Source organism: Sander vitreus, chromosome 6 (genome assembly GCF_031162955.1).
Source record: "Sander vitreus isolate 19-12246 chromosome 6, sanVit1, whole genome shotgun sequence".
Taxonomy (NCBI): Eukaryota; Metazoa; Chordata; class Actinopteri; order Perciformes; family Percidae; genus Sander; species Sander vitreus.
This window is the reverse complement of record NC_135860.1, coordinates 22895271-22911586: the sequence shown is the minus strand read 5'-3', so window position 1 is coordinate 22911586 and position 16316 is coordinate 22895271. Positions and strand designations below refer to the sequence as shown.

The following is a 16316-nucleotide window of genomic DNA, read 5'->3' as shown; positions in this document are numbered from 1 at the left end:
TAATTACTGTTTGATGTGAACATGGCATTAAGTACTAGCATTAGCTACCTATAGCTAGCTAACAAGCTAGCCAACACAATGGCTGAGTATTTTTATTAGTTTAAAAATTAAGTAAAAAGAGAAAAGAACTTACCCCTCTTACTTCAGCCTTTTTGACACGTTATTTGTTATTCAGTTATTTTGTAATGCTCCATTTAGCAATGTTTTCTAAATTGACTGCAGTGACTTCCTGTAGTGAGAAGGGGCTGCTAGTACTTTTTTTCAGCTCTCACCATGCCTCCAAAATAAAAGCATGGCTGTGGCAGCTACAGTCTGAGTTGCAGGTCACGTGACACTAGTTTTTTAAATAAAAAAAAAAAAAAAATTGAAAATACTTTTTTACTATACATAATCGTCGCAAAAAAGAAAAGGAAAGGGCTGCAAATCACATTTTATACATTATACTGCATATCAAATCCTAAGAAATTACTCTCTACTCTAAGATTATTTTTTGGGGGCTTTTCCCTTTATTATATAGTGACAGTGGATAGACATGAAAGGGGATGACACGCAGCAAAGGGCAGCAGGTTGGATTCAAACCCGCACCGCTGCAGGACTCAGCCAACATGGGACGAGCGCTCTTACTGGGTGAGCTAGAGGCCGCCCCAGAAACGACTCTTTTCAAATTGTCCCCTAAAAATCCCATAAAAACTTTTATTATTATTTTCAGTAAATTATTTTATCACCATTAAAGTGACTATATGTAACCTTTTAGATGTTTCTGAAACGGTGTAATGTTCCATCTGATGATCATAACTGATCTGTAACAGCAAACGAGACTAACAGTGAAAAGAACGCTATTTTTATATAGTTTTTATTAATGCCTCTGCCTGGGTCCTATTTTCCCCGCAAAGTCACAGAATGATTTACAGAAAGTGCTACAGAGCACGCATTCTGAAGGGTTACAGATTTTGGCTGAACAACGGAAAAGCCTGTTAGTGTTGTGTTAGTGAGTATGCAGGTAAAAGGTAGCAGGACATGTCTTTATTGTATTTAATTTTTATTTTACTTACTTTAACTACTGTTGTAGTTATGGCTGATACTGGGGCAGGGCCATTACAGAAAAGAAGGAAATTAAACGAAGAACAACTAAAAGCTAAAAGGGAAAGGGAAAGTGAAAGACGTTAATGCGAGTCAACTTCGGTTGGGCTTTCAACAGATGGAGACAATTACAGGATCGTAAATGATTAAAAAATGTCCCTGAATTGACCCTTAGGTATGTAATTTCATTCATAAAATAACTTTAGATTGCGCGATGTGGTTGTAAGCCAGTAGCCAACATTAAATTATTTCCCCCTTGCATTTAGCGAGGACGTTTTATTCCTTTTAGTCCGTGTTTGTGTTGGCCTATTTTCCTTTCCCTTGTCCCCCTGTACTTGTGTAAAGCATCCTTGGGTTTCATGAAATGCGCTATATTAATCTAAGTTATTACGTTGGTTGTACAACAAACTCGTAATGCTTTGGCTCGTGACACAGTGACAGTGATAACGTTACGTTAACTCACGATACATCCAAAGTAGGCTAAGTTACAGTATGCAACACTTGAGATGCAACGATGCACCTGTAACGTATTCTATTATTGTAAATGAATGATTCTCTGTCTGAGCAAAACATTCATCGCAACTATATGACGTATGTCATGTATGTAACGCTAATTAAGTAATACAGTGGGTAATACAGCAGAGTAAAGAAAAGACCTTTACAACAGCAGGTGTGGTAAAAAACACTACCACTTTTGTCCAAAGGGGCAGCTGAAATCAACACAAACTGAAAGTTAGCCTACAGTATAGCCACTTTAAAGTGGAAATGAAACACTGGATATAGTTAGCATAATTTACAAGATGGATTCCCCCTTTATCAAAATATTATAGGTTTAACACTGTCAGTGATACTGGATTAAAATAATAAGTAATCTAAATTACATATTTCAAACAAGTGTAGATCCATTTTGTTCTAGTTTAGCCTGTTACGTCATGGTTGGTTGGTTCGGAAACGGTTCTGAAGTTCTATATTAGTTTTCATGAGCTAACCTGCTAACTAGTGACTGCTCTGACAACAAAAGACCTCAAACTAAGAAGCATGCAAAGGAGGACATTTCTGTATTGCTCCTGGATGCAGGAATGAATTTTATAGAGTGGAAAATTAAGGAAAAATGGTCCTCTTTCACGCTTTACCTCTTAAACGGCCGGAGGTTTTTCATTGTTGGCTAGTGGCACTGAAACGAGAAAATCCTCCAGCTAGCCGTGATGCTAGGCTTTCTAAACGAGGACTATGTGGAGATGAGGGTTTTTGAGTCAGACTTGTTGGTAGTTCACCGGACCAATAAATTGAAGCCCGAAGCTTCTCCTTCTGTGTTTGAATTTTCTTCTTACAAGGTTGGGTGTACAGACCGTCCGACCCAGTCTACTAGCAAGGAAGTAGCTCTGCGCCGGCAGAAAAGGGCCCAACAGCGTGCCTAGCTGGCAGAGCAGAGAGAGGTAACGTTACGGTCAGACAATCACAACAACTTAACCTTCTTACCTTACATAGGGACTCGTAATATCCACAAGCATCTCTGTTGTGACACCTTTATCAACAAAGAAAATCTACCATGGTTGTTGATTGATATTAGTTTTAGACGCTTGCAGAAATGACGAGGTGTCCTGTGTTTTCAAAATGTACAGCTAAGACGATGTATTACTCAATTAGTAGGGTTTCCAAATCAAATGGTACATCCACTTTCTCAGTCATGTTTTTTTTTCAATCAGACAAAAAACTTAACATTGATTTACAATAATTATCACAATTGTCCAAATTCTGACAAAGCACAATACGTAATTTATACGGACTGAACTTGTATGGACTAAACTGATAACTGTTAGTCTGACACGGTGATGCCACACAAAGATAAAATATTGGGTTTCTAGAAACACTCCTAAAATACCTTTCTACTTTATATACTGCCATATTTTCTATATTATCTAAAATGTTTCTTTAGCGAAATAGAAGCTGTGACTGCTGACTGTTCCAACTCAACCGACCAACTAAACAACCAACCAACCAACCAACCGTATGATGTAGTGAGTGACGCGTCAGCAATATGGCAGCGAACTAGAGCGAAAGCATACCTTAGTACCAACCATACATTTATTATAATTTAACATGTATTTATTTTATGTCTTTTTTTTAAATAATATGCTTCATCACACTTCATTCTGTTCACCACTCGTCGAAAAGCTGGCCATTTCATGTCCACTTTAATGTCAGCTGACTCAGCCAGGACTAATGTGTATGCTCTTTGGACCCCAAAAATGCACAAGGAACCCTTAAGAACTTTTTGGAATACAGCATGTGCCCAATGAGAAAGGCGGTATCCAGTCCTATTGATACATCCATGATTTGTACACTACTAGAGGCGCAAAAATGGCAGACGGATGGATTGTGAATGCTAAGCAAACTAAAGACTTAGATATTTTTTTCTGTGCCAAACCAGAACTGAAATGCAACTAAATACTAGACTTACATTCAGTGTTTCTCTGCATAGTTACTTTATAGTTATACTATATGTATTCCCAATAATCATCTATGCAATCTAAATGAAGCACCATGGCAGTACAACGCAATATACAGTATACAGACATGTACAGAATTTAACCAGGCACTATGTTTGTATATATTTGAGAGTATGATACCAGTTAGTTTATGTTCTAGTTATAATACTTGAGAAGTTATTCATGGTTTATGTTATTCTACTTTCTTATCAAGTTGTTGGCATTTCCTCATGTTACTCAAATTACCCATTGCGATTAATTACGTTTTTTGTTTTTTTTCTGCTTATTTTTATCTTATTTATCTTACTAGATGTTGACCATAAATACTTGATTTTTAGTTTAGACAATACCTTTCTATTTCCTCTTTCCTTTTGCCCTGTCAGCCTGGAGCAGGCAACATATTTGTATTGTCTATAAACTTTCTTGCCACATATAAAGTTTGTTATCTTTTTTATTGATCAATGTTTGATAGACTTTCAGTTGTTTTTTTTATTTATGAGAGTAATACTTTTCCTGTCCACTTGTCTAATTGGCTAATAAATCACAGCTGCAGGAACGGGATGATTTAATTGGATGCTGGCTCACAGTACCTTTAGCTGTGATGCTTCTCCATGCGTGTCCACCTTTGTTTATTTGTATTTAAATTTGTGTGTGTGTGTGTCAGATGATTTTATACTGTATTGTACTTTTAAGACAGCATAAGAAAGTCAGATTGAAGTGAGAGAAAACAAAATGAGAGAGACAGCAAGACTAGAGGAAAGAGGTTGTTCTGTTACACAATAGGCCTTTTTCACAGGGGACATTTTGGCATGTCACTGTAGGAAAAGCACAAGTGTAAATAATAAAATCAATGATGGTCAGTTTCATGGTTCGGGTATTGTGCATTGTGTCCGTACATGTATATGCTGGGTTAAACCCAATAATTCTCTAGTATCAATAAACTGTTAAAAGAAATGCAGTATAGCTTGAGGGCATGAGAAATGTGAACAAGGAACTGTGAAATTAAACATCACTAGAAAAAAATTGAGTCCTTTAAAACAAGGTAATTGCAGGGGATTCAACCAAGAAAGAGTGAGCCGCAACACTTGAAATTATTTCTTCTGAATGATGAGCAATTTCTCACTCACACTGAGATAAATTATGATTTTCTGGCAAATAAGTATATGTTTATGAGTATAAAATGCTTGCAATGGAACTTAGAAGTTGTGATGGCACATCACAGTTAAAGGTATATTTATGGTAAACTGACCATCAAATTGATACAATCTTGTTTTATCTTCAGCTATATTATTCAATTTGTGTTTCAACTAATTATTGTTCACTAACCTCCCGAGACTGAGGTCCCTTTATGCATTATGAAAAGGCTGTAGCCAACTATTTTAATTACAGTCCATTATGAGCTATCACTGAACTTCTTATTAGTGATGGGCAGAACGATTCTTTCTACAGAATTGGTTTCTTCAAGTTGATACATGTAACAGTAAATGTATCAACCCTTTTAAACCTTTCCAGTTTTGATACATTTTGCAAAATATGGTGGCAGTTTTTCCGTGATACTTTGTTATGGAACATGCACGTTCGACAGCTCTACAAAACCTCTCTTTAATGCTTTACCAGTCTTCATGTATCAAGTTTACCTTAATAAAGATACAATATTAATTGTAATGCATTGATTCAGCATCCTACTTGCATGTAGGTAGGCTATGTAGGCTCAATACGGTGTTACAGAAATGTAATTGACCAACGATCTGTCGTTCTTTTTAAAGGGCAAGTAGCAGACATCCTAGTTCGAGAGAATGGTTTATTTGATCTTGTTTAGTAAGTAGCTGCCAGGCTGTCATGACTCAAGTTACTCATTGAAGTCCTCATTCGTGACAATGATTCCCAATCGTTCATTGGTTGACCGGCTTCCTATGATTTGAGCGAGTGTACCACCCTAGCAGGCAGTGGGAGCAGTACCGTACGATAACAGCAAGTGCATGGGGAGTATGAGTGGGAAAAAGCGGGGATTCACTAGCACCCTGTATGTTTGACAGGCTGACAAAGTACATACTAATGAAAGTTGTTTTTCCCTTCACCACTTCTAATGTCTAGTTTCTTAGAAAAAAGGTGCGCATAAACGATTCACTTAGAAAAATCGGTGTAATTTATATGTGCTAAATACAACTAATCTTCAACCATCTTTTGATCAGACCATCTGGGAGTTTTGGGACTGGTTCACAACATATCTGTTAGAAAAGTATTTCTTTGTTATCATGGAATTACTGCCAGTAGGAGATGAGGGTGGGATGCCATCCCCCTTGTTAGCAAAATGACAAAAATGCTTTCCCTTTGTTAACCTGCCCTCCCTCCTCTCCATCCCTTAGTAGCAGAGAGAGAGGACAGGGGCAGAGGGGTTGTTGAGTTGAATATGTTCATCTAGTCTGCTTGACTCATTGATCCTTTATCTACCTGAGGTTTGTGCAAGGTAGAATCTATGGCCCCGACCATGGCTTTGAAATATCAGTAGCCTAACTGTGCTGTGTATTGATAAATCCATGGTGCTGTCCGTGGTTCTGAAGTAGCAGACAGATTTGTAATTGCGATATCCTTCCTCTGTGTTTCACCCTTTTGTCAGTTTCGTCTTGAATCTATATTCTCAAAACTATATATATATATCTATATCTATATATATATATAGATATATATATCTATATATATATATAGATATATATATAGCTAGGGGGGAGGTACTAAAAAATACAGAACCAAAAGAGTTGTTCATCATCGTTGCAGGGTGAAGGAAACAAACCGATGTCAAGTGCACAAGGGTTAACCATGCAAAACCATCCTAAACCTTCTTCACTGTAAAATGACACACTTTTTTATGTTACAGAAATAAATCATAACCTTGGCAAGCTGGCAACCAAAATCAAAACTAGCTGCCAGTAATTTGGAGCCTTTTTGATTCTAGTTTGTATTCTGGGAATCAAAAATAAACACACATCTATATGGTAGACTCATATATCCAAAGAAGACACCACCTCTTTACAATTTTTAAATTAACTTTTTTCATATTGCATTATATGCTATAGTGTATAGGCGTCAATAACGTTTATACTGTAAAGTGGAGTGACTATATCGAAATAATTGATTGAGAAACTGACTGGTCTAATGTGGTGATATGGTGGTCTTTGGGCAGTTAGTAAGCTTTACATAAAGCTTCACGTTTCAGGTACTTCCCAGAAGAAAAAAAAATTGCTGCCTGTGCTGCAGTGCTTAGAAAAGCTGTTCTGTGTAGCTGAAGAAATAAGTAAAACGTTCTCATTAACTTTACCCCACAAAAGTATTGTATTTTTATAAATATAGTTTTTTCTGCGATGGGCATCAGTCAGATCATAAACATACTTCCAATTCTCAAAAATGGACCCTAGATGTTTTTTCTACTACGTCTCTATGTAACAGTTGCCATGGGATCTGAAAAGGCAATCTAGCAACAAATTGGTTGCGTTAGCAATAGTGCCTACACAATTAATGTTGTATGTGTTGCCATTTCAAAGCCTGTGTTTCTCTTATTAGCTTGTTTTTCTCTTAACAATTAACACAATTTTTTATTCAGCCCTCATTCAGTCTTCCAATAGACTGTTTGTCTATCCTGGCTCATGTCCATTTTACATTCAGTGACCTCACCTAACAGCTGATGCAATTAACTCTCTACAGATTCCTCTGGCCAACGGAGACTATCGCAGGGACACCTGAGTGTGTTTGAGTGTGTCAGGTGTGGTAATGCCAGCCTAGCCCAACCGGTTTGATAGATTTTGACTGAATCCGAGAGGGAAATAAATGTGTGTGTGTTTGGTCAAGCGCATGTAAATAGGTAATCTTTAGTCGTGGCATGGCACGGCCTGGAAAACAGCAGACTGGGGTCAGGTGTGCTACTTCCCGCCTAGCTAGCTAACCTGGCCGGGAATGTGTGTGTGTGTGTGTGTGTGTGTGTGTGTGTGTGTGTGTGTGTGTGTGTGTGTGTGTGTGCATTTTATGTGTGGGTCAGCTGTGGTAGCTGACCTGAGAATTTGGGGATTAGTTTAGCTTTATCTGGAACTCTTAGTGTTTACTGCAATGGGTTGACAGATGATGACAAAATGGCAGGACGGACCATCTCATTCAGTCGATGACCAAGAAGATGAGGCAGATGACAGTAACCATATTTGTGTGTCTCTTACAGTGTGTGGCTGCTTGAAGCTCACAAGATGAATCATGTTTCAACTAAAGACCGACTACACGGCTGCCACGTGACGCTGCATGTGGGCCCCCCAGAGTTTTTTTCCACAACACAGTGAGTGAACAAAGGTGTAGCCTGAAGTTACTCTGTGTGCATGTGTGTGTCTGACAGACCACAGTGCCTGTAAGATAACAGTCTTTTTGTTCCCCTCTCTGTTTAACTGCCCAGTTGCAAGCTGCAACTCTCTTGCTTTATCTATTTATCTCTCCCATTATTTCTCATTCTCTCTCTCTCTCACACTGACACACACACACACACACACACACACACACACACACACACACACACACACACCAACTCAAATCTCCCTCATGTTGTCCTCCTTTCTAAACAATCTGTATTTCAGAGCTTTATTTTAATTCAGCAAAAAAAAGCAAAAGAAAAAAATGTCACCAGCTTTAGCCTATATCATATGGGTCGAACATCATGTAGTAAGAAATATCACCATAATTTATCCCACTAATGTATTTGTCATTATGTGTGAATATCTACATGTATGTATGCACGTGTCTCTACGTGTGTAGATGTGTGTGTGTGTACTAAATCCTCAATAATCTGACTGTAATCTCTCACTGTATTGTTGGCAGCACATCTGGAATGATACAGAAACTCAAGGGACAATCCACCCTGAAACTCTGGGCCAGATGCTGGTTTCCACGGCTCCCACAGACAGTCAAATATAAATAATATGGATTCTGTTTTATGGTGGAATCATGGTTTTATAAATTGATCATAATAATAAACACTAAACATCTAATTAACAACATTCAATTTTTTAATCTAATTAACACAATTAGATGTTTTTATTGTTTATTGGTCAGCCTTGCAGAGTGAGCCCTACTGGATTTATCCCCTGCAATGCATGCAGTTACACACTTGTGCATGCACACACAACACATACCATACCCCTCACATGCATTCACAAAGACAATTTGTTCAACAAAACACAGTGAGATGTGAAACATGCTGCCAGACATACTTTACTTTTACTACTTTTACAAACTGTAAAATGTAAAAAATTGCCAATTCCTGGAGCATGTCATTTAATGGATAGGTTGTATAGTTAAAATTAGGCGGAATGAGCTCCTCACTAAAAATATGGATATAATGTCTTGCATGAACTTGGATCAGAATTTAGAGATTTATGGCTAGCTTGTGATTAGTCAGAATGTGCTGAGCTGCAGCACAAATGGGTATCAAACAAAAACAAATCAGGCCACAACACAGCATGCGATATGAAGTTGTAATCATCCAACGCAGTGCACTGGGACTACTTTTTTGTATGCCAGTGTATTGCTATGCATTACAGCCTTGTCTCATATTGCATTGCCTATTAGCTGTTGGATTGAGAGCTACAACATCAGCACTTATATATATATATATATTGTATAGTATACAGTATATGTTTAATTATACCTAAAATAAATTTAACCATTAAATATTGAAGATAAATATGGATACATTCCTATAACTTTTTAGAATAAACCCAAAATAAAAGCCCTAAGAGCAAGGAGTGTACTGAATATTCTAGTCAGACAATGTGCTTTTCTGGCTTTATCTTATAAAAACTTTCCAGGTCTGTTACCTTTATATAGAATATGAAAAGCGGAAAGTGAGCCTGGTCCAGCTGAGATCTTATAAGACAAAGTTATGTCAAAACAATACATCAGATAGGCCACTGAACTCACCAAGAGGACAATATGTCTGTGTTTCTCCTGTCTGAAATTCTCTCCCACAGACACAGGTGCAAACTGAGAGCTAGTGTTTGTTTGTGTGTGTGTATTTGTGTGTATGTGTGTGTGTGTGTGTATGTGTGTGTATATCTGTGTTTGTGTTTGTGTGGGGAGCTGGGGGGCTGCTGTGGGAGAGAGTGGCACAGGTGGCATAGAGCCCCAGCAGTGCCAAGGGCATCGGATCGGCATGTGGCGCACAGCCAACCACACACAACATATGCCAAGGGGGAGGAGAGAGAGAGAGAGAGAGAGAGAGAGAGAGAGAGAGAGAGAGAATAAGTGTTTTTCTAACTACCACATGGGTCCACAGGTCTCCTGTATTGCACCATATGCTGTCAGCATGTCCATCTACCTGTCTGTCTTTCTCCCTGTCTGTCTGCCAACAGAACAAAGTGCTGTCAATGGTCAAACTGTCAGTGCCAAGATGATGGGCAGGAGATGTGACTGGGGCATCCTCTGCCTAACATCCAGTGAACATCCAGCTAAAATATGTACGTACACACTCTCTTTCACACACACACACACACACACACACACACACACACACACACACACACACACACACACACACACACACACACACACACACACACACACACACAGTGCCAGCTTGTGTCATTATCATATTCATCAATTATGTAAACAGTTATGTGAACAGAGCAGTAACACACACAAGTATTGTACACATACACACATTCCTCAAAACACATGCATTTTAATGAACTGCCGAGGGGCTAGACATGACCTCCGCATTGCCTTCACACACACACACACACACACACACACACACACACACACACACACACACACGCACACGCACACACACACACGTGTTTGAGAGTGCATAGCTGAGGGGAGAAAGTATGTGTTTGTGTTTGGATACGGATGAGGATTCTCACTGTGAGAACTGGACTTGTGTAACTGCTACAGTATAACCAGTGACATCTGATCTTGGATCTGTCAGCTGTAGTTCCTGACAAAGTTATGTGCTCTGATTTTGACCAATACAATTCCAACAGTAATATAAGAGTGCAATGTGTTCAGCAGCTAGAGGAATACCTTTGATGGTAGTATTGATATGTTGTACTGTATGTGGATATACTTTAAATATGTGCATGCGTCTTTAGAAACTAAAGTAACAAACACCGCAAATCATTTGAGTTCCACAAAAACCTTTACTGTCTACATTTTCATTTCAGTGTGGTGACAGTTGATATAATCTTCCACATACAGAAAATTAAAGTTTTAAAGTTATATATATTTTTTTGTTTCTATTTTAGAATAGAGAAAAGACAACAAATGCTGAGCATGCATATTTCATATGTTTGTCAGGTCTGGAGTGGGTGGAGAAGCAAAAGTGGCTTTGTCACTTTCATTTAAACACACACACACACACACACACACACACACACACACACACACACACACACACACACACACACACACACACACACACACACACACACACACACACACACACACACACACACACACACACACACACACTTGGCTGACAGCTCTGTTGTGAAGGGTGTGCAGGTGAATGCACAGGAGGGAGCGAGAGACTGAGAGATTGAGATGGAGAGACAGAAAACTAAGAAAGACAAAGACAAACAGCGTGTTTATGAGACTTGACATTTAGAGTTGAGATTAATTCATAATGTCATGACGACCTCAGTGATCATGCAGGTGAATTAAGATGAACACATAATAATAATGAATACACTTAGGACCACAATGTTTATTCAGGCAACATTTGGCTCAAGAAGTCAGCCATATCCACCTTTAGTAAAACAAAGATCATGCCGTACTGTACAGTGTACACACACCAACTGTAAACATCTTAAAAAGGTACAGAATATAACAAATGCTTTATCACAATTGCACACTCTCTAAATGCAAAGATAATTGATGAATCTAAATCATAGAAAACCTAAACAAAACCTGCTTCCAACTGCTGTTTTAAAAATAACACTGAATACACATTTTGTCAGTGACGGTTGTTTGCAACAACCCAATCAGAAAGCAGTAGTATTGAGTGACATAACTTTAACAAAATAAGAACAGGCTGGGGCACAGATGTAGGGCCTAAGTATGCTTCAGACGAAGTGGAAAAATCCAATAATCACACCAATTGGCCTGTTGTCTGGATTTGTGAAAGTAGGCAGGGTATGAATTTCTTTCTTAAGCTTTCTTCTTTAATTCTGTATCACTTTTCATGTGCAAAACAAATGAATGTATAACAGTAAGAGAGCTGGATCTGGCACCTCCAGCCAGCCTTACTGCCAATTGGCCCCATTGGCCAGCTGCATTACTACAACTACTAACTCCCCAACAGCCCAACAAGCATGTCACCCATAGACCACCATTAAAACAGAGAAGACATGTTCACAGGCAAAACATTCTCACTCCCATCTCGTAAAATACGGACGCTTGGTCAGGTGCCTTTGTCATTGTTATTGCTAAAAGTCGCTTTAACTAAACATGCTTGGTCGTCTATTGGCGTCCCTTTTGACGCAGTTATGTTAAGGAAAAGGTCTGTGACACGCGGGAACGGGACGGTTGAGTTTAGGAAAAGGTCGTGGGTGGGCTTACGTTTCCGTGACACGCGGGAATTACGGGACAGTTGGGTTTACCATTGGATACCATTTTTTGCTTCCTGATACCAATTCTGATACCTGAACTTGCGTATCAGCCGATACCGAGTACTGATCCGATACCAGTGTGTCATGTATTTTATTATGTTTTAACAACTGTATACTACTATCCCTGTATGGATGTGATTTGATTTGTTGTCAGTCTGGCTCAGGTTAAACTCTTTGTGAAACATGAACAAACACAAACAATGAATGCCACAGAACTTTCTTTTTTTATCCAGTTTGACAGTCAGTTATAACTGAAAAAGAACATAAATAAACTACTTTAATGTAGATTTTCTTTAGGGCTTTATTATGTGGTATCGGATCGGTGCATAAACTCCAGTACTTCCCAATACCGATACCAGCGTTTTAGGCAGTATCGGAGGCGATACCGATACTGGTATCGGTATCGTAGCATCTCTAGTTGTCACAGGACACTTTCAACTGTAAACAAGGTCAATTAATACTCTTTGTAACATGAATGTTTTAACCAAGAAGGCTCTTTCCCAGAGCCTAGAAAAGCTATTTCGATGTGTGTGACATCATTACAATGTAAGGCCTATGGGCCTATGGAACCAGAAAACTTATGTGCTGGGTAAGCAATTTTCATTGACTCACTGGATCCCATCTTGCAGTCCGGTATTCAGTTCTTATTAGATTCATGGTACAACTGAGTGCAACACCGTAAAGGACTGTCCAAAAGTGTGCGCTGTTAGCCCTTTTTGTACGATTAATAAGACACGCAAAAGACATAGACTTCTTGGCAAGAGATCAGAGAGGCATTAGGATTGGATTGAAGCAGGAGGTAATGACAGCAGACTTGTCATCTTGTCTTTGAGTGTGGCAGTTTAAAGCAGGAATTTTCTACTCTTTTACTTTTAGGCATGGTTTGATAGCTCGTCTTATAACAAAGTTAGTTCAGTGCATAGTGTGGCCTTTAATGGGCTGCATCTATCCCTTCTAGATGATTGCTATCATTTCCAATGTTTGAGGAACCAGAAAATGCTAGTGTGGACACAAGCCATTTGCACATGTAATTTAATATGGTGGCCCCTGCACCACTGCTCAGGAAAATTGGAGACCTGGCCTTGGTTGTGGATGGCTGCTCCATTTCCCCATCTCCTGAGGTGCGCAACCTGGGCGTCATCCTGGACTCCACTCTCTCCTTCCGGTCCCACATCAAAAACATCACTAAGTCTGACTTCTACCACCTCAGAAACATTTCAAGACTTCATCACCTCCCGTCTGGACTACTGCAATGGTGTCCTGTCTGGACTGCCCACCAAGGCCCTTAGCAGACTCCAGTATGTCCAGAACTCCCATCACTCCCATCCTCCAACAGCTCCACTGGTTGCCAGTCAAGTCATGCATCACCTACAAGATCCTCCTGCTTACCTACAAATCTCTCCATGGACTCTCACCACAATACCTCACAGATCTCCTCCACCCCTACACTCAGTCACGTTCCCTGCGGTCCTCTGACAAGGACCTGCTGGATACCCCCCGCACCAGGGACAGGGCTTTCTCTGTCAATGCTCCCACACTCTGGAACAGTCTACCACTCCACGTCCGCTCTGCCCCATCCCTGCCCATGTTCAAAAAGTACCTCAAAACATTTCTTTTCACTAAGTCCTTTGACCCCTAACCCCCCTCCCCCCCTATTTGTTAAGCAACCTTGGGTACCTTGAAAGGCGCTATATAAATCCAAGTCATAATTATTATTATTATTATTAATATACACATATATATATATATATATATACAACTTAGTATTAACATAGCCTACATTTATAGAGGATGTGTTATTTTCTGTTGATCTGCCCCTTTGGGTGTATCTCTATGTTCAGCAGTTATTAAAATAAAAATTAAATAAATAACAGGAGTACTGAGATATGTTTCCAGGCCCATAGTTCAAGAGGCTGTGCTTCACAGGGCCCAACACACAGCCTCCTTCCTCTGTTGTCCGTCTACCCACTGAATCCTTTGGGGTTCAGTAAACCATGCCAACTAAATGAGTGGCAGACTCAAAAGAGGTACCAACTTAATAGCAACAATTTCCACAGGCGGTAAGTCAAGGCTATGGCACCCAGACAACATTTTGAGCCAAAGAAGATGGGCAATTTAGCCAACGATTATGACCAACAGTATTTTTCCATAATACTTTGCTCCCTTACAACCCATTGTGCTATAGACATTGATTTTTGTCTAAGTTGCCAATCCCGTCCTTGCTAAGGGCAATACCGTCTAGTCATATTCCCTTGAATAGTAGTGATGGTGTCAAAGCTAAAAACAACAACAGAAAACCCCCCAAACAAAAACAAACAAAAACAGACAAACTAAAAGTAAGGTATAAGGTAAAATACGTGTAGATGTATGTCAGATTGTACATTCAGCTGGCAATGTCATCTAATATCCATTACAGTTTTGGCATTTACAAACACTGAGGCTCCTTAGCTTTTGTACTGCTCAAGTTCAAGTCGGAAAGCAATGGTTTGGAAACTCAAACTATAAAATGTATCAACAAGTTGACTGCATGTCTAAAAAGTGACAGACCGAGGAAAAGACATATAGAGGGATGTGCTCTAAAAAGTACTGTAGCATGTGGGGAACTCAGCGTTCAGTGGCCTCTTCTGTTTGCTGACTAATGAGTGAATAATTGAGTGCAGTCGGCCCTGCGGCTCCCTGATTAGAGCCAGACTGGGACCCTGAAAAGACAGAAAGGCAGGAGTCAGGTCTTTCTTTCTGTCTGTTTTATCCTCCAATCTCTGCTATCCTCTCCACTCTCCACTGCACAGATACTTATCACATCAGATAATAAATTATATGCATACACACTTACACACATAGACACAATCCCTTACACATACAGCCACACAGTGATTGCTGAAACAATGTGTAGCCCAATCAGACAATACACACTGCGTAATTGGCCCAGAGGACAGTGACAATGACATTAGCAGCACAGAGCGCAGCAAGAAAGAACTGAACAGAAGAGCAGGACTCATGATTTTTTAAATAAGGTTTGAGCAGCAAAAACCTGTCTTGTTGGATCAGCAAAGCACATCCTCAGAGGTTGACGTGTCCCTGAAGAAGAAACTGGTGAAATGTTTGGAGCTGAACCTGGAGTTGGGACATGGAGAAGCTGTCAGCTGAGTTATTTCACAGAAATTTGTCAAGTCTTTCCTGAGAAGGACAGACTCAATACGACAGGCATGTGCAGTGATTTGAAAGAAAACATGGTGAAATGATCTAATTAATTGATGTGTATACAGAAACATGCTGTCACCTGTACTATTACAATACATTTATTTTCATATTCCACATTTTTACTGTTTACCAGGTGATAAAAGATGATAACTTTCCAAAATTGTAAAATCCTGTGTCATATTATTGTAAACCAGTGTTTTTAATCTGATAAGTGCTCACTCTTATAGAAACTAGACTGGATCATACTAATGTCTCAGTTACTTGAAGCAACACGTCTAACACAGGGCTGTTTGTGGTCTGAACACCCATTTACTAAAATGAGGATGAGCCTACAGAGATTCAGCTGCTTAATAATTTGTAAAAATCATCCCCGGGGCAGCATGTGACAGAATTAAGACACCCTTCTTTCTGCACGGCAAGTCACTGCTGTTCTCCGACAGTGCTGACACTGTCGACAGGAGGGAATAAAACATCTATCCACAAGAGCCATGTGTGTAAAAAGAATAGAAATGGAACTTATGGTAGACTGAAGTGTGAACCACAACCATATGCAGATATTTGAAGTAAGCAATGTTCCATTCACTATGTGTAAATAGGGCTGCCGTGTCTTTTACATGCTCCCAATTTCTCTCTTGTGGTCTATATAAATGTAGGAAAGTGGAAACACGCACACACACACACACACACACACACACGCACACGCGCACACACACACACACACACACACACACACACACACACACACACACACACACACACACACACACACACACACACACCCCTGATACTGCAGTGCCTGCAGCCACAGTGTAGTAAGAGTGTAAGTGTGCGTGTGTGTGTTAGCGGGACTAGTGCCAGTCTTGGCATGGCTGGATTCCTGTCTGGGAGCCTCCTGAGAGGGGACCAG

At 39.6% G+C, this 16316-nt stretch overlaps 1 long non-coding RNA gene across 1 annotated transcript; it reads left to right on the top strand.

Annotated features, from left to right (window-relative positions):
• Positions 1-1166: 1166 nt before the first annotated feature.
• LOC144519038 (uncharacterized) lies at positions 1167-15558 on the top strand. The gene is made up of 4 exons (XR_013502069.1): positions 1167-1255; positions 7774-7884; positions 9950-10054; positions 13272-15558. It is a non-coding gene; the product is annotated as an uncharacterized LOC144519038 (long non-coding RNA).
• Positions 15559-16316: the final 758 nt, after the last annotated feature.